General features: G+C 43.2%; 1 pseudogene; it reads right to left on the bottom strand.

The window, feature by feature from the left end:
- Nucleotides 1-22,738: 22,738 nt before the first annotated feature.
- Nucleotides 22,739-22,817, bottom strand: LOC119624996 (small nucleolar RNA U3; annotated as a pseudogene).
- Nucleotides 22,818-23,549: the final 732 nt, after the last annotated feature.

Below are 23,549 nucleotides of genomic sequence, written 5' to 3'. Positions count from 1 at the left end.
ATAAGTATTCTTATTTTTTCAGGGATTTTTAATTGAGTGCATTATGCAGTTCTTGCATTGCTGTAAAGAAATACCTGAGACTGGGTAGTTTATAAAGAAAAGAGGTTTAATTGGCTCATGGTTCTGCAAGCTGCACAGGAAACATAGCATCTGCTTCTAGGAAGGCTTCAGGAAACTTACAGTTATGGCAGAAGGTGAAGGGGGGAGCAGGTATAAGACAAAGACAGCAAGACTGAATCTTGTGTTTTTAGCCTGAATGATGGTGCCATTACCAAGATAGGAAACACTGGCTGGAACAGTTTTGGGGAGTGGGAGGGTAGCAAGAGTTCCATTTTGGATTAAGTAGGGAATTTTGGACTTCTTAGTAAGGCTAATCATCAGGCAACTGGGTTTGTGGGTTTGGAGTTTAGAGGAGTAGGTGAAACTAGAGATACAAATTTGATAGTCATTCAGAAAACAGGAGGCGTCTAAAGTCAGGGGACCAGAAGAGAGGATCAAGAGAATGTGTACAGATAGGAAAGAAGATGGAGCTGGGGCTCTTCAACATGTTACAATGGGAAGAGGAGGCCAGTGCAGCAAATAGACAAAAGAATCCTCCAGAATCCAGGTGAGGGACATGTTTTGAAGCAGGAAGGATCAATTGTGTCGAAAGCTGTCAATAGGTCATGACAAAGACTCAGAATTGACCACTGGATTTGGCAACATGGAGGTAGCTGGTGACCTTGAAGAAAGCATTTCAAGCTCAAAAATACTCTTAAAACATTGGAGCCGTTTCAAGACGGAAAGATTGGAAGATGGTTTGCATTACAGGTAAAGCTGTGCATTCACATAACTCACAATCCAGCGATTCTATTTCTAATATCTATCACAGGGGAACCCTAGCACACATGTACCACAAAACATATCCAAGAGTGTTCAGAATGACCCTGTTCAAAATGACCCCAAACTCAAAACAACCCAAATGTCTATCAATCCTAGAATAGTAGAACACATATGTAAATTTGAGTATTGTGATACAATAAATACAATGTCATAAAACACAGCCAAGAAAATGAATAAATCTTCAGAGACAACAACATGGATAAATACTAAAAATAAAATGCTGAGCTTTTAAAAGAAATGAGTCACAAAAGAACACATGTATTATTATTCAACTCATATGAAATTCAAAAACAGGTGAAACCAAGCTACAGTTGATCCTTGAACAACAGAGATTTGAACCACTCAGGTCCACTGGTACACAGATTTTCTTCCTCCTTTGCCGCCCCTGAGACAGTAAGACCAATGCTTCCTCTTCCTCCTCCTCCTCCTCAGTCTACTCAACATGAAGATGATGAGGACAAAGATCTTCATGATGGTCCACTTCCATTCAATGAATCATGTATATTTTTATCTCTTCCTTATGATTTTCTTAACAACATTTTCTTTTTTCTAGCTTACTTTAAGAATATAGAATATAATATATATGACATACAAAATATGTGTTAATCAACTGTCTTTGTTATCAGTAAGGCTTCCAGTCAATAGTAGGCTATTAGTGGTTAAGTTTTGGGGAAGTCAAAAGTTATACGTGGATTTTCAACTGCACAGGGGGTCAGTGCCCCAGCTCCCGTGTTGTTCAAGGATGAATTACATATTGTTTAAGGATGCATTCATAAGTGATAAAACTCAGAAAAAAGGCAAAAAATATACTTTTTTAACTTTTATTTTAGATTTGGGGGTACATGTGAAGATTTTTTACATAGGGAAACTTGTGTCTTGGGGGTTTGTTGTACAGATTATTTCATCACCCAGATAACCCAATAGTTATCTTTTTGCTCTTCTCCCTCCTCCCACCCTCCACCCTCAAGTAGACCCCAGTGTCTGTCGTTTCCTTCTTTGTGTTCATAAGTCCTCATCATTGAGTTTCCATTTATAAGTGAGAATATGCAGTATATGGTTTTCTGTTCCTCATTAGTTTGCTAAGGATAATAGCCTCCAGCTCCATCCATGTTCCCAGAAAAGACATGATCCCATTCTTTTTTATGGCTGCATAATACTCCATGGTGTATATGCACCACATTTTTGGAAATCCAACCTGTTATTGATGGGCATTTAGGTTGATTTTATGTCTTTGCTATCATGAATAGTGCTACAATGAACATTTGAAAGCATGTGTCTTTGTGACAGAATAATTTCTATTCCTCTGGGCATATACCCAGTAATGGCATTGCTGAGTCAAGTGGTAGTTTTGCTTTTAGCTCTTTGAGGAATCACCATACTGCTTTCCACAATGGTTGAACTAATTTGCACTCCCACCAATAGTACATATTTAAAGTAAGGTTAGTCAAAATCATTGAGTATTTCTCCATCTGTGTCCAGCTACTTGATGTAGATAAAGAACAGGAGGAGAGTTGGAATTTTGTCAGTTGTACATAAGGGAGAGAGAGAGTGCAAGGGTGTGGCTGACATAGAAGGGCATGGACTCTAAGCTGGTCAAGAAGAGAGGTACAGACAGTAGCAAACTTCGTATTCACTACTGATAACACCATCTTCAACTACCAATGTAATTATTACTGCCATTTGTGTTTTAAAGATATAGCAAGGGAATTTGTTCCAACAGGACTTGGTATTTTATCTGCTTTAAAAAAATTTTAATGTCTATAAAGATATGAAAGTCTTTGGGAAAACTGGGCTTTTAAAATTTGCCCTGATAGGCTCCTGGTTTTATCAGAAAACTGATAAGACACAGGAAAGCCTGGGAACTACTATCTCATGCAATCTTCACCCAAGTAAGGGTACATTTCATAGGAACAACATGCTCTGCTGATTATCATTGTAGGACAAGGCAAGAGACAGATCTGACCTCTAAGCCCATCTCTAGCCCCAGCTGAGTTTGGCCAGGTTTCTTAGCCTCTTTCAACTTCAGTCTTTTCATCTACACAGTAGGGATAACAATAATATCTTCCTCCTAAAATTGTCGTAAGGATTAAATGAGAAAATTCACATAAAGTGCTTAGCAAGGTGCCAAGCACATGATAAATATTCACGAAAAATAATTATAGTGAGTTAGAGTAAGTAGTCAAAAAATGTTAGCTATTTTGTTTGTCGGTGGTGGTTCTGTTGCTGTTGAGTGATTTAACCCCTAATAAGGAGTTAAATGTTTGAGAACCTCCAGGATAAGGAAGTCTCAATCTTACTGATATTCTATTCTGTAGTTGATCCACCTTAATTTGATTTGAGACATCCTGGAAGCACTTATGTTCTTAGCACTGTTTAAAGCATCTTATGTGTATATTTCACTTAATTTGCACAACAGGATTCAAAACCAGATCTTTCTGCTGCTAGAATCTATACTTTTCTCCCAATGAGACACTCTTCTTCCTGACAAATTCAATCATTTTTTCTAGTTCTGCTCTCAGGAAGGACTTAGAGGAAGTCAACTTCTCTCCTACATGGTGGTTTCCTCCAAATTGAATGGCAAGCTCTCCAGAGCTGTTGATCACACTGGGAAGTCGTCTCCTCACCTGGGTAGGGCTATTGGGAAAGTCAGAGGCTGGCAATGACAGAATGGCCTGAGGGTTCACTGGCTCCTCTACTTACAGCCAGAAACCTCTTCCCAGAGAGATCTTTCACCTAAGGTTATTTCCATAATATCTGGGGAAGCAACTTCTCTGCCCAGTAAAACAAGGATCTGCTGATCCCATAGTCCCAGGATAGAATCCTAATACACGATTTTTTGCCTCAAATGGATGTGCTGTGCTTTTCATCATTCAACCAGAAAGCTGTTAGTATTTGCCAAGTACACAGGCACCCAGGGGAGTGCCAAGGAAATATGATGTCTGGTGCCTAAGAACATAAGGACACCCTATAAGGACACTCCAAGAGCCTATGTGGCCTCAGATAAATCACTTCACCATCCTAACCCTCAGCTTTCTCTGTGTGAAAAGGGGATAGGAATAATTCCCAATGCAAGGATTGCTGTGAGGATTGAATGAGATGATGCTAGTGATTATTATGGAAGATACTCACATAGATACCCTTCTTCCTTGCCATAAGAACCCCAGTTCAGGAAAGTTTTGTTCAGGAAAGTACCTGCTCCTAGACTATGAATTAAAAATGTATCTGATATGGTTAAGACCATCCTCTTCCTCTCCACCAAGATGCTCACTTTCCCAGCTTCCCTGATGCCTAGGGATCCCCAGTTGATCCTGTTCTGACTAATGAAAGGTAAAGATAAGTCATCTGGAAGTCTTCTGGGAAACTTTTTGGTTTCCTGTAAAAGGAACAGGCATGAGGTCATACATAGAAGTGCTCTCACCTCATCCCACCCCACCTACAAATACACACACTCTTTCTTCTTTGAATTCAGATGCAATGCCTGGAGCTGGGGTAGCCACCTTGTGACCAAGAAGCAGCAAGTTTGAAGGCAACAGTCAAAAGCTAAGTAGAGAGGGGCAGAAATGAAGAATGACCCTGGATACTTGATGAGACATTAGAGCTGATAAACCAACCTCAAAATACCTACCTCAGAGTTCTTAAGTGAGATTATAAATGCTTGAGTACTTAAACCACTAGTATCAGTTTTGCTGAATAATTGATTTGATGCTATCATCTATTGTTACCATTCACTCCAAGCTCCCATCACTGATCCTTCTATGACTTCGAGGGGTGAATCATGTCTCTGAGTACCAAAGGGTCTTTTGAGGGACATTGCTTTAACCAAGGCATACACAGTAAAGTCAGGCCCCTCTATTGTTTTCCACAAAGTCCTCCTGTACAAAGAACCCCAGCAGAGTCTGCAAATGAGGGGCCCTTAGTCCTACGTGGTTTACACAATGCTTCTCAGGGAGTCTTCCAGTGTGACACCATATATGCAGGCTTACGGGCCAACTCCATTCTCCATATATCTCAGATGTTGTACTGACACCATTCTGATTGTATCCTGGGCATTCTGCTCTGTTTCAATGGGAAAACTCCTCCTGACTCTGAGAATCAGGTTTCACAATTGCCCATTGTATTAGTCCATTTTCACACTGCTGATAAAGACGTACCCAAAACTGGGCAATTTGTAAAGAAAAAGAAGTTTATTGGACTCACAGTTCCTTGTGGTTGGGGAGGCCTCACAATCATGGTGGAAGGCAAAAGGCACATCTTACATGGCAGCAGGCAAGAGAAAATGACAACCAAATGAAAGGGGTTTCCCCTTATAAAACCATGAGATCTTGTGAGACTCACTCACTACCATGAGAACAGTGTGAGGGAAACTGCCCCCACGATTCAATTGTCTTCCACTGGGTCCTTCCCATAACACATGTGAATTATGGGAGCTACAGTTCAAGATGAGATGTGGGTGGGGACAGAGCCAAAGCATATCACACACGAAGACAGAGGAGGGATCTGAACATGGGAGCAAGTGCATAGAAATGCTCAGCACAGTGGCTGGTACCTGACAGTTTCTCAGTAAAAGGCAGCTATTATTCTCATGATGATCAGGACCATTCTCATTATAGAACACGATTGCTGTCACTTCTAAATTCAGCTACTCTGCAAAGGGATCAACAGGCCCTGCATTTCCAAGTCCACCCACCCTCTGTGACTTGGATATTAGGATTAGTTCTCACACGGCATGTTCCCAGAGAAGGAGGGGCCTGGCAGGTTATGGTAGGTGAGCAGGTGCCTGAATAGGCTACACAGAGAAGGAGGCAGCACTTAGCCTGGCCATTCAGAAGATGAGTCAAGGCCATGGTTTAAGAGATCACACACTGTCTTCCAAACCTAAGGTGAATGTCAAGATGAATTATCACTCCACAAGTATTCACTGAGGTACAAGGCAGGTGCTCAAAACTGTACTGAAAAGAAAAACCCTAAAAAACAAGACAGAGAGTGGGACGTATACTGCAGAGAGTATTTGTGGCTTGATTGAAAGAATTATGCCAGGAAAACATCCTCAGGTTTTAGCCGCTCACTTTCCTGGAATTCTAACTGAGTTACTAAGCTAGAGGATCCTGGAAGACACACACCAAGCTTGCCAACAGAGCACTCCTCTAAAATACACCCTGCAGCTCTGCAAACAAGCCAGCCCCATACATCCAAATGACCATGTGCTGAGACCATGTCTACGTGGTGCTTTCTGTCCATGGGGAGCCACCCTCTTGAGTGGTAGTGCGGGTGCACAGAGCGAAGGACTGCAACCAGGAGACCTTTGTCTCCACCAGCCCCCACCCCCGCTACACTGAATTGCTGCCTGTCTCCCAGTGGATCACTGAGCCCCCCAGACCCCCATTTCCCCACCTGTCAAGTGAAGGGGCTGGATTCCATGGCCCCTGTGATGATTCACTTTATGTGTCCATTTGGCTAGGACGCAATGCCAGAAAAGTAGTTAAACAATATTCTGTACGTTTCTGTGAAGGTGTTTTGTGGATGAGATTTACATTAAAATCTGTGGGCCTTGAGGAAAGCAGATGACCCTCCATCATGCAGGCAGGCCTCACCCAATCAGTGGAAGGCCTGAATAGAACAGGCTGGCCTCCCTATACAAGAAGGCGTCCTGCCAGCAGACAGCCTTCGGTTGGACTCGGACTGCAATTCTTCCCTGAGCCTCCATCCTGCCGGCCCACTCTACTGCAGATTTTAGACTCCCCAAGCCGCTACAATCATGTGAGCCAATTTCTTAAAGTGTGTGTGTGTGTGTGTGTGTGTGTGGATATACCCCCACACATTCTGTTGCTTCTGTTTCTCTGGAGAACCCTGACAAATACAAGCCCCAAACTCCTTTCCAGTTCTAAGTTGCTGGAAGACTGATGGCAGAAGGGAAGGTTAGGTCCATCTCTCAGCCTGAAGCTCCCCCGGGCAGAGATGTTAAAGTGATCGAGACAATGGCCTCTTTTAGGAGGACTTGTGCAATGGGCCTCCTCGGCACAGCAATAAATACCAGTAGTTCCAGAACTGGTACACCAAGTACTGTGGGGTGTGGGGTGAGATAAATTGATGTGAACACAGCCAAGAGGAAATCCAAAATAGGAGGTTATGAAGACAGCCTCACATTCCACAGGTTTTGCCGTCCTGTGTTGGGAGCTCCCCGTTCACTTGTCACTTGACAGCACCATTATCCCAGAGGCAAGAAGCAAATTTGTTTTTCACCGGTGACTGATGAGGTCTTGTTGCAGAACTGCAGAGCAGCAAGACACAATTTGGTAAAGATCTGAGAAGGAGGTAGAGCAGAGAATATCCTGATATTCAAATCCATTCGAAGATCACAGCCACTTGGAAGAGCCTGCTCCACGCCAGCTGTTCCTGGGTGCCCTTGGACCTTTGCATGCCTGTCCTTCAACCACACACCCAGCAGATCCCAGCCACAGCTTGCAGAACTAGAGAAGGCACAGGCGGGAGATGGCGACTCATTCTCAGCCTCCTTTGCTGGCTTTTCTTCTTCCTTGAGTCCTGTGTGCCCCAGGTTCCCTCAAAGGCCCTCTGCTCTTCCCTTTCCTCCTACACGCTTCCAGGTTGTCCCACCCAGATCCAAGCCTTCAATTCTCACCACCCTGTGGATGAACCCCAAATCTAGATGTCCATCTCCAGCTGCTCTCCTGTGCTCCTAACCTGAGCTCCCCTAGAACATAAGCTTCATGAGGACGAGGATGGGTGTCTCTTTTCTCTGATGTGTCTCCAGCTCCTGGAATATATGTGGTGATGAATAAATATCTATTGAATCAATTAATGAATGTGCATTCAGCCACCTTGAAACATCTCCACTTAGCCTCTCTTGGACTAAGCGTATATAAAACCAAACCCTTATTCTACTCAGCCGCCAAACCCAGGCCTCCTGTTGTGTCCCTTGCTTTGCACTATCCATTCTTTGCACTATCCATTTCCTAGCTCAGTTCTGGAATCTGGGTGTCCCCTCTGTCTCCTTTGCTTGCCACCACCTCCCACTTCCAGTGAATCTCCAGATTCTATCCTCTTAGGCCTCTTGCCTGCTCAGTCTTCTCTTTCCCCACCTGGAGTGAGGAGTGAGCCACCTGTCCTTCTTATGGTATCATAGTCATCTGTTTACTTTTCTGCTTCTGCAGCTAAACAATGAGTCATGTAATCACAAAGACCTGAGGTACTGATATTTACCTGTGTGTATGGGGAGGAAGGAGTCCCAGAATCTGAATTCCCCTTCTTATTTTGGGAAAATCCCTCCTCTGTGGTCATAAGCATGTGATCTGGCCTCACCCTCAGAAGCTTCCACCCAGGACTTAGAAACTGGAGGGAGGAAAACCAAGAGGCAAGTTCCTCCAGAGCTTATTCCTGCTCCGGACATCAGGGTGGCTGTCCCAGCAGGGTGGTGCCAGCTCTGAGTCCTCACCAGCAGGCTGCTCTCGGGCAGGCCCTGGGGCTGTGCTCTCGGTGGACCGGCTCCCTTTGTTCCTACCTCTTGCCCGAGCCCAGTTCTCCAGCTTCCCACCAACTCTGAGAAGTGGCCACTATCCTTATGTCATGGCCCTTTTACGAATACATTTAGTTAGGGTCAGTTTCTGGCCTTGGAACCAAGGACTTTGCCCGACATACCTGGTCTCACCTCTCTCTTAACCTCAGCATCTAGCAGGGTACTTGTTATCTAATAGGTAATTGGTGTGTGAATAAATAAATACATGAAAGGAGGAAGGAAATAAAGAAAAGGAGGAAAGGAAGAAGGGGAAAAAACCATCAATGTTATTCTTTTTTCCCCTTTGACTATTCCCCAGGTAAGGTTGGAAGGAGGGAGAGAAGGACTGGGAAATGATAGACCACTGAATGTGATGAGCCTTGGGTCATTTTTAGCATTAGGACCTTCCTCCTTCTTCACGGGCTGCATCTTAGAGTCCTGGAAAAATGCGAGAAAATGTGTCATTCCCCGACTTTGAGAAATCACCAGTACTTAGCACCCTCCAGGCAGTAAGCTGACAACCGTGCTTTGCTTTCTAGAATGATGTGACTCCAACATGATGCCCGGTCTGACTTGGCAGAGAAAGGAAAAAAAAGGAATAGGGTCTGAGTGGTTATGGAAGGAAAGATGAAACAGGGAGCTGGGAATTTGGGAAAGCACACAAAGCAAGCCTATAAAATTCCCCTGCTTTACAAAAACCAGCTGATAATAGAAATTGGTATAAGTTTTCTGCAAATCACTCTGGCATTCCCTTTAACCCAATAATTCCACTTCAAAGCATCTATCTTAAGGAAGTAATCAGAAATATGGGCCATTATTTATGTATAAAAATAGTCATGTCAAAAAAATTGGAAGCAACTTAAATGTCTCACAGTACAAAAATGACTGAGTAAAACATGTCTCGTCAATACAATGGAATATTAGACAGCAGTTAAAAATAGTGTTTGCAAAAGAACTATGAGGAAATGTGATGACATAATGTATGCAGAAAAGACAAGAGACATGCAAAACCATGTATATAGGGAAATGTCTACATTTGAACACAGCCTAGAAAGAGACAAAGTTTTCACAGGGGCTATCTCTTCCTGGAGGAGGAAAAAAAAATCATAGAATGGTTTTCTCTTCAGTAACTTTTCTATGGTTTTCTACAATGAGTCAATATTACAAAAAGAAAATATAAGATTAAAATGCAAGAGTAAAAATTACAACCGAATATAGAGTTGCTCTTTACTCAATAAACAATGTAACCTTTTTATTAACCTCAGTTTCTTCTTGCAACAATACAATAAATGTTAGAACAAATCTCATATGCGTAATTTAAATACACTGTCACTAAGCAGTTATCCAGCCAAGTTCAGCTAATCCTCAGTTCTGCTCCAGCTGGTTCTGAGTTGTATATCAAAGAGACTGTTGGTGTTAACTGCCTTGATAAGAAGATGAAGAGGATTTATAATAATAATGGTTCATTATGTGCCAAGCACTGCACTAAGCTATTTCCTTTAATATTCATGAGAACCCACAGATACTGAATTACAGGGAGGCTGAATAACCTGCCCAAGATCACACAGCTAATAATGATAGAACTGGCGTTGAACCCAGGACGTCTGCCTCAGAGACACCTGCACACTCCCATTGCTGTACATGGTGTTCCATCTCATACCTTCAGCTGGGTCTTCAAAGGAATGATGGCTGTTACTGTCCCCCAACAAATACCACTCTTAAGTTTCTACTCTCACCATCTTTCTGTTTTGTGACTCACAAAATTAATGGCTCTAAAACCTCATGCCTTCATGTCTCCCAGCCACAGCGCTTTTTATTTTTTCATCTTAAGTATCTGTCTCACTGTCTGTGATCCTTGATCATTATTTTTAGCTTTTTTAAAGGAACTTTTTAAAGTGCCAAATGCCCTTCCCTTAAAATGTTTTTTAATTTTAAAAAGTCTACCAAGAAGCAGCAGGATGGAATTATTACTAGGAGCTGGGTAAATGGTCAAGTAAACCATATTATTTTAATGAAGGGAAATTATTTTTATCAAGCCAAGAGCAGGAATGCCTAGTGGTGGAATTTTGTTTGTTGGCAACAGTCTGACAAAGAAAATATTTTGGATTAGATTGTGTTCTGGGGCAAAGCAAAACAAATCAAAACCAAAAAAATAGTCCTCTTGTCACTTTTCCAGGGTTGGAAAATGGGAACCCAGTGAAATTTCTATCTAATGACTTGGCCTACGAGGAATTTGGCCAGTCTGCTTTCAAAAGATTGCTGTCCTGAGTCTTGTCATGGTGAAGGTGATGACCATCAAGAAGTGTCTCTGAGACCTTCTAGTCAAAGATCTTTCCACTGTAGGTGAAGAAAAACACCCCTTTCACCAACATTTATTGAATAGCTACAAGAGAAGACACAGTGCTAAGCCTTGAGGTGCAGAAATGAGTAACTCTAAGAGCTTCAGATTAAGATTAGGGACAAAAATGGAAATGACTAACTATATTACAATACAAATGCAGTAAGCGGCAAAATTCAAGTAAAGGACAATTTACTCAAGGCTATGCAGAAAGAAGCACAAATTACAGGTGTGATCTCTTCCACTGGGGTGGAGGGTGATGGTGTCTGTGTTCTGAAAGGCACAGAATTTGAAATTACTTCCACCTGTCTAAAGGTGCAGGACCCGAAATTCTCTCCCCGCTCATCACCTTGTGCCAGCCAGGGTAGGTCAAATCAGAGCCCAGAAGTTCAAACACAAAGAGAAATCCTTTGCCTGCCTCTGCTTCAGTGGAGCTGGGTTTACCTTAGGGGCCAGAGGATTAGAGGACATTTTTAGTCTCCTAGAGCTTAGATACCTGGAAGTCTGGGCTGACAAGTCATTTGAGTCTCTTGGAACCTAGATCCTCACTGAGTGCCTCACTGCTTTTGCTCCAGCTAACTCCAGCAGCATCAACAAGAGAATGATGTGCTAGGCCTTAGCTGTCCTATTCTTTCTCATGAAATGAGGGCTTTTGAAAACAAGAGGAATACAAATGGCCTTATGGATATAAAAAGTCTTGGAAACCTCCCTAGTAACCAGTAAAACATCGATCTGGTGCTTCCATTTTTTACTCACCAGATAGGCAAAATTTTTAGACTGGGAAAATCTGGTGTTGTTGAGGATCTGAGAAAATGGACACTCATTCCCTGCCGGTTGGAGGAAAAACTGACAAAATTGCTTGATAGGGCAATTGGAAGGTTCTATTAAAAATTTGAATGCTGGCCAGGCACGGTGGCTCATGCCTGTAATCCCAGCACTTTGGGAGGCCGAGGAGGGTGGATCACGAGGTCAGGAGATCGAGACCATCCTGGCTAACACGGTGAAACCCCATCTCTACTAAAAATACAAAAAATTAGCCGGGCATGGTGGCGGGCGCCTGTAGTCCCAGCTACTCAGGAGGCTGAGGCAGGAGAATGGAGTGAACCCAGAAGGCGGAGCTTGCAGTGAGCCGAGATCGCGCCACTGCACTCCAGCCTGGGCGACAAAGCGAGACTCTGTCTCAAAAAAAAAAAAAAAAAAAAAAAAAATTTGAATGCTAATTCTTTAACCCACAACTTCGTCTTACAGACACATTTATACATATGCATAAGGATATATGGACTAAGACGCTCGCATAGATGTTCACAATAGCAGAAAATTATGAATAACCTAAATGCCCATCAATAAATTATTAAATCAACTATAATGTATCTATACTAGTGAATATCATGGGCAGCAGTTTTTAAAAATGAGGCAGATCTCCTTGTCTTGTCATGGACATCTGATCATTGAAGAACGCAAGTATGATAAAAATACAGAGTATGGTCTTATTTATGTTTTTCTTTATATGTGTTTGTGCGAAAGCAAATATACAAGAGTGATTGCCTATCCTTTGTTATCTAAAATTCTACAATGTGCATTTATGTTTTACTTGTTGAATTTTTTTTAAAGTGAGAGAAAGTTAAAACATTTTAAACTACGACAATAGAAAGTTGAAAGAATTTCAATTCGAGGGAGGCACACTAGCTGTCATGAGCTGTAATCAGGGACTTTGGCAGAGTCCAGATGCTGCTCGTCAGCCTGACAGGCCAAGACTTGATTGCATCATTCTCCAAGAGTGGTTTGGTCTCTCGGCAGTAAATGCAAACTAAACTCGAAAGAGACTGATGGACAAACCGGGATATCCATTTGTCATTTACAGCAGGGTTTCTCAACCTCAGCGCTACTGACATTTTGGGCTGGAGAATTCGTTGTTGGGGTGGGGAAGGGGCACCCTGTGCATTGTAAGATGTTTAGCAGCATCCCTGGCCTCTACCCACCAGATGCCAGTGTCACATCCCTCCTCCAGTTTGACAACCAAAAAGTCTCCAGACATTGCCGGATGACAAGGATGTTGCCAACATGGCCCCCAATTAAGAACCACTGATTTACAGTGAGCAATACAACCGCCAAGAAGACCAAATGCTGTCACTGCTGGAAAACTACGTGGATGATCAAATCACAAGAGGAGGTTGCCAAGAGAACAGGAAGTCAGAACAAAGGCAATCTTTATTAAAAATATGATTTAAGTATTTGATGGTCTTGGGCCATGATAGCCTAAAGCACCTCCCTCATTCCAGAGAAATCCTTGCCTTTGGACGAAACCTTGGTTAGGCACAACCAGCTTTCTCCTCTCTGGCCCACACTAATTCTTCCCCTTCTTCTGTTTGTCACTTTTTTCCAAAGACACCAATGTTGTTGATTGTCTCAATGCTTCTCAAACATACCAATGGCCTTAAATGGCAGAGGAGCATCCATGTGACATCCGGTGGGGCAGAGTCCCAAATGCCCCTCCACAAGCACATCATTTCCTTAAAGTTGTGTTTCACCTTAAAAATCCACCTGATTTTGCTTTCTGTTCTGTATTACACCTATATATTTATCTTAACAAAAAACAAGTTTCCCAAGTTTTAAGTCATACACTTTGGGAAGGCGCACAAGTTTATCCTGTGGCTTCATGCACTCCCAGGCACATTCCCAGATGTAAAGAATAGACAAGTTCCCACACTTCTTTCATCTCATCTGAGGAGATTATTTCCATGAGATTGAAAAAGGTTGAAAGAAATTTGGGGGGACCAGGTGCGGTGGCTCACACCTGTAATCCCAGCACTTTGGGAGGCCAAGGCGGGTGGATCACTTGAGGCCAGGAGTTAAGAGACCAGTCTGGCCATCATGGCAAAACCCCATCTCTACTAAAAACACAAAAATTAGCCAGGTATGGTGGCCTGCACCTGTAATCTCAGCTACTCAGGAGGCTCAGGCAGGAGAATCGCTTGAACCGGGGAGGCGGAGGTTGCAGTGAGCCGAGATCATGCCACTGGCAACAGGGCCAAACTCTGTCTCAAAAGAAAAAAGTTACTTGGCGAACCATCTATCTCTGTGATGCCTCCTGCATGTATCTGATCTCATCGAGTGTATTATACACACTCCCAGGACAAAGAAGAGCCCTTTTACATTCTCTTGTACTGAATGCTTTGCTGCTTTTGCTCCAGCTAACTCCAGCAGCATCAACAAGGGAATGACGTGCTAGACCTTAGCTGTCTCCTCGGCAGAATTCCAGTGAAGACGACTGAGCTGCTTGTTTTGGTTTCAGGCAGTATAGCCTCCTGAGATTATTTTTTAAAGAAATTTCTCCTAGCAGGAAAGACATAAGGACAGAAAAAAGCGTGGGAGCCTCTATTTCTGAATCAGACTTCCTTGGGATTTTATCTTCTCTTATTTAAGGGATTTCATGTTTCAATGTGGGAGAAAATTTTAAATATAGAAGTATATTTCAGTAATGACTCACTTAAAGCATATATCAAGACTGACTTTTGCAGGGGACAAAGGACTTATGGATGTATAAGTTAAAGAAAAAAACTTGGGGTTTGGGGGAGATCAAGACATTCTGATTGACCTGCATTTGTCTTTTGAAGTTACAGCATAGGATCCTGCCATGCTGGGATTAGCTTAGGATTTTCTGAGACACAAGTACTGTGAGGGTGAAGTCGGGGCTTCATGCACCTCTTTTCAGTGTCTTTTGAAAGCCTATATTTTTTCCTCATTCCCATCTCCCCTCTTTCAATCCGTTCATTAGTTAAATGCCAAAGCTACAAAATCTGAGAAAGGATAGAACTAGACACATCCCTTTCCCTCTGATTCTTCCCCAAACTGGGATGGAATTTTGTGTTTTGCTCTTGCTTTCCTTATCCAATTCTATATGTGATTCTGTTGTATTTTCATCCGTAGAGAGTTTCTTAGCAGAACAAGCCTTTTTGTGCTTATACTTCTCTTTAAAAATGACCAAGAAAATGGGCTCTGGAATTTTACTTCTTCTCTCCAGAATCTTTTTCAAGGAATCAAATCTCAATCCTGGTATTCATCTTCAGTGCCATGATATAGAAGACCCAAAGTCATGATAAATTTGCAGCCCTCTTGAAAGTCAGGCTTGTGGAGAGAGAAATAGGGTGTTGGTTTCTGTAGTTTCCAGGCCCATGAGAAAAAAGCACTCAGGCTCACCAGGGACTATTTACACAGAGGGGAGGCAGGGAGAAGTAAGAGGCACAGTTCCCAGAAATTATGTTCCATGTCAAGAAAAGCAAGGCCCAGCACCAGTTAGGTGGCATTGCCAGAGCAGAAAAATAATCCAGACTACTTCAGCCTAGTAAGAGAAATCAGGCAAGCAAAGTTTGCACCTCTACAAGGCCAGCATAGTATCAGTGTTCAAGGTGTTTATTTTGGAGACATGCAACTTGGGTTTGAACCCCAGCTCTGCCATTATATTAACTGCAAGTTACTTAGCCTCTCCCTGCTTCAGTTTTCTCATATCTGACATAGTGATAACAGCGTTACTTTATTCCACACATGTTTATGAACACCTAGCATATGCCAGACACTCTTCTGGGTGCTAGAGGAGGGGTAGGGCAGTGGTGAGAAAAACAGAAAATGTCCCTGCTCTTGAGGAGTTTACATTCTGGAGAGAGTGACAAACAAAAAATAAGTAGGATCATTTCCTTAACAGATGTTATTTAGAGATAGAAAGTGATGGGGGACAGCGGGGGGTGGCGGTGAAATGTTAGAAGAAATAATTGAGCTGATGCATGAACGATGGGAACAAGCCAGCCACATGAAGATGAGGAGAAGCACGTTCCAGGCAGAACCTGCTTCCGATGGTATTTCATAAGGGTTTCCTGAGATAAAGTATGGAAAATATGAGTATAGGACCAGACACCACAAATGTAAATTACTCAACAGATGTAGGCAACCATGATGACTCAGAGACGGTGGAAGAGGTCCCTAAGTCAGATCATGGGTAAGTTGGGAGAAGGAATGTCAAGGGTATCAGGGAGGGAATTAAGGCTGGAGAGTTCATTGTATGCCCTTGATCATAGGAGCCAATGGAACAAAGGAGCCGTGGGAGGACTGTGGAGGTGACTGTGGAAGCTGGAGAGCTCAGGCCCCACTAGAAGGGCCAGCCACCTTGCCCAGTTCCCTTAATTAGCTGGGTCCTTATGACTTGAATTTTCCACCCTGGCCGGCCCATAACCTCCCCTTCAGCTCATTCTACCCATGTACCCCCTCCTAACACCCATGCCGCTGCACCAGGACTCTGAGGCAGCACATGGGCAAACAAGTCAAAGAGATCTGTCTAATCTCCACGTGTTATGAATAAAGAAACTGGGTCCCAGGCAGGTTATGAGATTCTTGCAAGGAACCCAACTACTCAGGCAGCCTCCACTGAAGACTACACCTCATCTAGTTGAGAAGGTTGTCTTCTTCCACCTTGGCTCCCTCTACACTTGTCCTGTAGCTTAAGAGGTGGCATGAACAGAACAGTATGACAGAGAGGGGACACCTGCCCAGCAATCCACCCTGGCCATCCATGGGGCCACAGATGTCACAATGGGAACATTCCTCCTAGACCCAGAGAAAGCCTGCTCCAGTGTGCCTAGGCTTTCAGAAGTGTCAGAAGTATTTTTTGGCAGGGTGTGGGGATGGACAGGAGGCCATGGAATTATCACCGTCGGGGCACTGGTGGGGCAGGCCATCTACACACAAGGCAGGACGTTGGAGTGCAGCCCTAGAGAGCAACTCTGGTCAAATCAACAATTCAATAATCCAAAGAGTGTCGATGGTACAGCCTCAAATACAGAACTACAGCAGAACCCAAGAGAATTATGACACCCTCTTCTACCTGCAAATTGCTTTCACATTCCTTGTCCCAGCTGCTTTACAAAGGAGACAACCAAGCCTGAAGAGGCTAACAGAGACATTGTGACCTGTTCTCACAGATGTCAAAGCCCATGATATTCAGGGATGCCTTCCACTCGTCGGAAACAGGTCCCCATCCACAAACCAGTGCTAGAATAGCACAACATGCACAACACAACCACCAAGTCCCGAGAGTCAATGCTCCAGACTTTTGAACAACTTGTAATTTCTGGACAACACACCACACCCTTTTCATCTGTAGGCTTTTGTAAATACCATTCCCTCTGCCTGAAATCCTATTCCCCACAGTTCTCCCTACAATGACCTTCATCCACTTGGCTAAATCCTATTCATTTTGTACCAACTTAAGTATCACCTCCTCCAGGAAGTCTTCTCTGGCATCTATGGGGTGGTACCCCATTCATGTGCCTCCTTGGCACCAATGCCTCTCTTAGAGCATCCACCAACCACATTGTCCTGTAATGGCAGGATTGTGTTCTGTCTCCCCCACTAGACTCTGTTCCATGATGGCAGAGGCTAGGTCTTATTCACTGTTACACCGTCTGACCTCAGTAGGCACTTGATAAGTTGTTATTTACAAAATCATGAACAGGACCAGATCCCTGCCCTCTCGGAGCTTCAGAGCTCTCACACTGTGGAAGGGAGTTCACTGCCCGGGATGGTTACTCTACAGCTAACTCTGCCCTTGAGAGCTTCAGGTCTCTTATGGTGTTCTCTCTCTCTCTCTCTCTCTCTCTCTCTCTCTCTCTCTCTCTTTTTCTACCCTCCCCCACTGTTGACAGTTTCATGTTAGTCGGGTGAGGTCTGAATAACGCCAGCCCATTCCAGAGGCAGCCAGCTCCTCTCTGCAGAATGGCACCAGTCCATTTGATTTTCTCCCCTCCGCTGGCATGAGAAGCTCAGAAGCAGCCAGGAAATCGGTCTTGGGAATATTTGGCCTCTCCAGGCCCTAGGGATTAGAGCCTAAAAATCGGATCCAGGGAGCCAGGCTACCAACCTATCCCCCTGTTGACTAGCGGGGGCTCCTTGCTTTCACTCAGCTCCCTGGGCCCACCTGTCTCTTTTTATTCTCCCCGTTCTTTATCACCACTCATAGGACAATTTCCATTTTTGACAGTGGTTCTGTATAGGCTACAGTGAAAATCTTTTGGAGAATTTACCCATTTACTATGACTCCTTAGTTGTACCCCTTACAAGGGCTCTTGGCATCTATATTTTTGCCTCGTATCCTGTTCTCTCCACAGTACTGATTGGACCAAAGTTGGATACCTGAGCCAATCTGAGCCCATCATATTCTCTTACCTAGGAACTGGTGCAACAAGGGTCTGGTTTGGCCTGAATTGGTCTCTTAAATGAAAGTGATGTAAACTAAAGAGCTGTGTGGTGGTTTCTTTCACCTACGAAGTAGAATGGGAAGCATAGAAGGCTGGTCTACAGAAAGCGAAAAAAGAACCAGAAACATGTGTATAAGATGTCAGGGTCAGTTGTTTCATTCCTGGTTGCAGCTTCGTTCTAAAGCCCACCCTCATCCCTTCCCACAGGTACCTCCTCGGTGTTCAGCAATTATCGACCGAGCACCTAATGTGTGCCAAGCATGAATTTTTAAAGCACTTAGTCTAAGTGGTGAGAAAAAATAGATACAATCCACGTCCGCATGGAGCGTACAACCTAATTAACCAAATACTCACAAAACTAAATACATAATCACAAATGGGTTGAACTGCTCTGAAAGAAAAGTACAAGGTGACTTAAAAATACATCTAACAGGAAGACCTGGTCTAGTCTGGAGAATTAAGGAAGGCTTTCCTGAGGGAGTAACATCTGGATGGATTTAGGAAACAGAAGAGCATCCACGGGCTGATAAGATGATTCCTAAACCAAACCAATGCAGCAAAGGCAGGATTTCAAGGTCAGAGGTGACCACAAAATGCAAAGTGAATCATCCACTGGGAGAATACTGGACCTTCCACAAACTGAGGAACAGGAATCCAAGTCAATCTTATCTAGACCTTAAGAGGCAAGATGATACCTGGGCCTCATCTGATTGAATTGGTTGGGATGTAGCTTGAGCACCAGGAGTTTTTTAACTCCTCAGGTGACTTAACTGTGCAGCCATGGTGGAGAATCACTGACTACCGAACTGCAATGAAAGCCTAGCTGGTGGCAGAAACCCTGACTTTATAGCAATACTGATCCTTGTAGTCACATAACTTACCCAGCACCATCGAGCAACAAATTCCTGTGATTGAATCTTACTCAGTCGGTATCATAACTGATAAGGCCCCTGCCACATAGCATGCCAGGACCTTGGGCAAAAAAAAAAAAAAAGAGAGAAAGTGACCCTGACACAGCCTGAGGTATGATCTAGGCTCATCAACTAGGAAAGAGCTCAGATTCCAAGGAAAACAAACAGTGGTAAGGCTAAGGAAGAGAAAGAGAAAGACTGCTGGGCTGGCATAGAGCTTAAAGAACTGAGAACAATTCTCCTAGCCTAGCCACCTACTCTCAATGCTTGCCACAGAATGCCAAGAATTTGGGGGACAGAAAGCTGTGCAATTGTATTTTTGGGGTCTTGCAGGACAGTGAAAGATACAGTGTTAGTGGCCACAGCAACAGTGTGCTGATAAATGTCTAACAACCTACTCTCTAGGGAGGGGAAAGCCCTGGTTTGCAGCTTTTGCCAATTACAGGAATGTAAATACTCCCATCATGGCAGATTTCAAGTTACTAACATGACATCACTGAAAGCAGAGCTGGGAAGAGATGCACATGATTGGCTCTCGTGAGCTCACATGAATCATCTCCAGCACACCCCTGGCCCCAGCAGATAACCTGAATGAGTTTTGCAGACTGGGGTCATCCAGGAATTCTGAGTATCTGGCATTCACATTTAATTTTTGACATATATAATAAATAGCACTTTCTGTTAATTAACATTCTCAATGTGAGAGGGGAAAGATTATTTGTACTCTCTTCTCCCTATCTTCCAAGGAGAGTGAATCGCAGAGAAGATATGTCTGGATTTCTGGAGAAGTTACCAAAAGGGGTGGGAGAATATTTGGGGAGGGAGGAGTGATGAGGTTGCTAACGTTGGCAGAGGAACTTTGGGGAAAGAACAGAGATGCCTTAAAAGGGATTTTTTGGGTAAGTTTTCTTGTGTGGTACACAATGTTAAATCTGGTACTCCAGATTTCCTTAAGAAATCTTCAGTAAAGTGTGCATTTCTCACAAAAACATTTGGCATTCAATTTTATTTAAGAAGGAATACAGTAAAGTGCTGAATTTGGTCCTGTGGTGGGTATACAGCAAGAGAAGAGGCTGCCTAAAGGGATAGAGTCATATTCAGATTAGATGGATAAGAGCGATAATAACCTGACAATAACAACCATCCTTGCTGAGCACTAACCACATGCCCAGCATGGCTCCACACATTTCATGAATATTCATCCATTTAATCAGGCAGCAAATCAGTTCAAATCAGAACACAGACAAACTGATCCAAGAACCCAAGCTTGAGTAGCTACTACATCATATGACCAATTACAGGGATGTAAATTTTCACATAGTGTATGGAATATGGAACACAATGTGTATTTTTAGGTAAATAGCATCTATTTCAACATAGAACATTTTGGATTTTTGGGATTAGGATGTTTGACCTAGAATTCAGACATTCCCAGGAGACTGGAACCTTATAGTACTTCTAGCAAGCATTGCCTTTGAAATGAATGAAAACCTTAGACAGACTATAAGGGGGGTTTCAGGCATCAGTCAGGGAGGTGGGTATTTTCTTTCTGAGGCACCTGAAGTGGCTACAGAAATCCATTATGCACCCACTGCATACAACTTAATTAAACAGATATTATTAAGCACCAATTGGGGTCTGCAATGATGAGGAAGAGAGTTTCTTTTGCATCTCACTCATCTAGGAGGAGAGTATGGGGAGTGGAGCAAAAAAGCAAGCGTGGCAGCTCATACCTGTAATCCCAGCACTTTGGGAGGCAAAGGCAGGCAGATCACCTGTGGTCAGGAGTTCAAGACCAGCCTGGCCAACATGGTGAAACCCCATCTCTACTAAAAATACAAAAATTAGCAGGGTATGGTGGCGCACGCCTATAATTCCAGCTACTCAGGAGGTTGAGGCAGCAGAATCACTTGAATCTGGGAGACAGAAGTTGCAGTGAGAGATTGTGTCACTGCACTCCAGCCTGGGCAATAAAGACAGACTCCATCTCAAAAAAGAAAAAAAAAAAATAAGGCAAGTTTACCCTTAACTCTGTGCCAGGGGACAGACATGAGGGTGCATGAGAAAGCAAATGAGTAAGTGCTACGCAGGACCTCAGGACATGGCAAAGAAATCATGAGATATTTTCCCAGGCTAATAAAGTGTGGGCTCAGCTCTGAAGGATTCCAACAGGTACAGTTGGAGAGTGAAAGCAGTCCAGGGAGAGGAAAAGCCCAAGCAGAGAACAGGGCAGGGGCAGGACTGCAGGAATGGGGAGGGACCATGACGAAGCGGCCAGAGGCTATTTATCTAGGAGCTCAGTCTCCTCTGGATTGTCTTATAATAATGAAAGTAGATAAAATTATAATGATATTATTATGAGAAGCTGACAAATCAACAGGACTATTTTGTTTTGAAAAAATAAAGAGTACCTTAAATAAAAGTTATTATACTTCCACTAATGCTAATTAATAACAATTAATTAATAATGAACCAGTTCATTGAGGCTTAAAATTGAAAAGGCAGACCAGAGTCACTCTGGGCAGATCTGGGATGCAGTCAGTTTATAAGTACCTCCTCTCCTCTCTCCCACTCCCCTAGCTCTATGTTTCCATCCTCCCCCTTGGCTCAGTTCTTGAGGTCCATTATACCCTCAGCTACCCTGGGTCTCCTTCCATGATGTCCTTTTGTTTTTAAATTTTACTTTAAGCTCTGGGATACACGTGCAGAACATGCAGGTTTGTTACATAAGTATACATGTGTCATGGTGGTTTGCTGCACCTATCAACTGGTCATCTAGGTTTTAAGCCCCAAATGCATTAGGTTATTTGTCGTAATGCTCTCCCTCCCCTTTCCCCTCATGCCCCCGACAGGCCCTGGTGTGTCATGTTTCTCCTCCCTGTGTCCATGTGTTCTCATTGTTCAACTCCCACTTATGAGAACATGCAGTGTTTGGTTTTCTGTTCCTGTGTTAGTTTGCTGAGAATGATGGCTTCCAGCTTCATTCATGTCCCTGCAAAGGACATGAACTCATTCTTTTTTATGGCTGCATAGTATTCCATGGTGTATATGTGCCACATTTTCAAGTCTTTGCTATTGCAAATAGTGCTGCAATAAACATATGTGTGCATGTGTCTTTATAGTAGAACGATTTATAATCCTTTGGGCATATACCCAGTAATGGGATGGCTGGGTCAAAGGGTATTTCTGGTTCTAGGTCCTTGAGGAATCGCCACACTGTCTTCCACAATGGTTGAACTAATTTACACTCCCACCAGCAGTGTAAAAGTGTTCCTATTTCTCCATAGCCTCACCAGCATCTGTTGTTTCCTGACGTTTTAATAATCGCCATTCTAACTGGCATTGAGATGGTGTCTCATTGTGGTTTTGATTTGCATTTCTCTAATGACTAGCAGTGATGATGAGCTTGTTTTCATATGTTAGTTGGCTGCATAAATGTCTTCTTTTGAGAAGTGTTTGTTCATATTCTTTGCCCACTTTTTGATGGGGTTTTTTTTTCTCTTGTAAATTTGTTTAAGTTCCTTGTAGATTCTGGATATTAGACCTGTGTCAGATAGGTAGCTTACAAAAGTCTTCTCCCATTCTGTAGGTTGCCTGTTCACTCTGATGATAGTTTTTTTTTTTTTTTTTTTTTGCTATGCAGAAGCTCTTCAGTTTGATTAGATCCCATTTGTCAATTTTCGCTTTTGTTGCCATTGTTTTTGCTGTTTTAGTCACGAAGTCTTTGCCTATGCCTACGTACTGAATGGTATTGCCTAGGTTTTCTTCTAGAGATTTTATGGTTTGGGTTTTACATTTAAGTCTTTAATCCATCTTGAGTTAATTTTTATATAAGGTGTAAGGAAGGGGTCCAGTTTCTGTCAGTGCTCTACATGTTCAGAAAAACTTTTCTAGTAACGAACTATAGAAATGATCCCTGAAAGTATAGTCTTCATGATCAGTACTTTCTTGATTCTGTCTTTTCTTTTCTTTTTTTTCTTTTTTTATTTTTTTCTGTTTTTTTAGATAGATTCTCACTTTGTCCCCCAGGCTGCAGTGTACTAGCGTGATCTCGGCTCACTGCAACCTCTGCCTCTGGGGTTCAAGCGATTCTCATGCCTCAGTCTCCTGAGTAGCTGGGATTCTGGGATTACAGGCAAATGCCACCATACCTGGCTAGTTTTTTGTATTTTTGGTAGAGATGGGGTTTTGCCATGTTGGCCAGGCTGGCCTCGAACTCCTAGCCTCCCACAGTGCTGGGACTTCAGGCATGGGCCACCACGCCCAGTCTTTTCTATCGAAAGTTATCACTTTTGTGTGTCAGGCCCAGGGAGTTTGAGATAACCTGAATTGAAACTCAGGTGATAATGGCTAATTATAACCTTCAGTGGAAACATATTGGCTGCAAAACCAAAAGTTCCGGTACTCTGAGAATTTCAGGCCAATAGGAGAGATTAGGACAGGGTCATCCAACTCCCCTCAGATCATACCCAATAGGAGACTCCTGATTCCATCTACAGGGCTGGCAATGGTTGGGGGAAATTCTTTAGGAAACCATAGGCCAAATTGTACAAAGGAAAAGGTAGAGTGTGGCTAGAGGGTACTCTATGCCCTCTTGTGCCCTGGTCCCTGTTTTCCTTCCTCCCCTGAGGAAACGCAGAGATGTTTTTGGAATGTAATTCTAG

The sequence above is a fragment of the Chlorocebus sabaeus genome, chromosome 8 (genome assembly GCF_047675955.1).
Source record: "Chlorocebus sabaeus isolate Y175 chromosome 8, mChlSab1.0.hap1, whole genome shotgun sequence".
Classification (NCBI taxonomy): domain Eukaryota; kingdom Metazoa; phylum Chordata; class Mammalia; order Primates; family Cercopithecidae; genus Chlorocebus; species Chlorocebus sabaeus.
The sequence above is the reverse complement of the archived record's forward strand: the minus strand, read 5'-3'. Positions and strand labels throughout refer to the sequence as shown.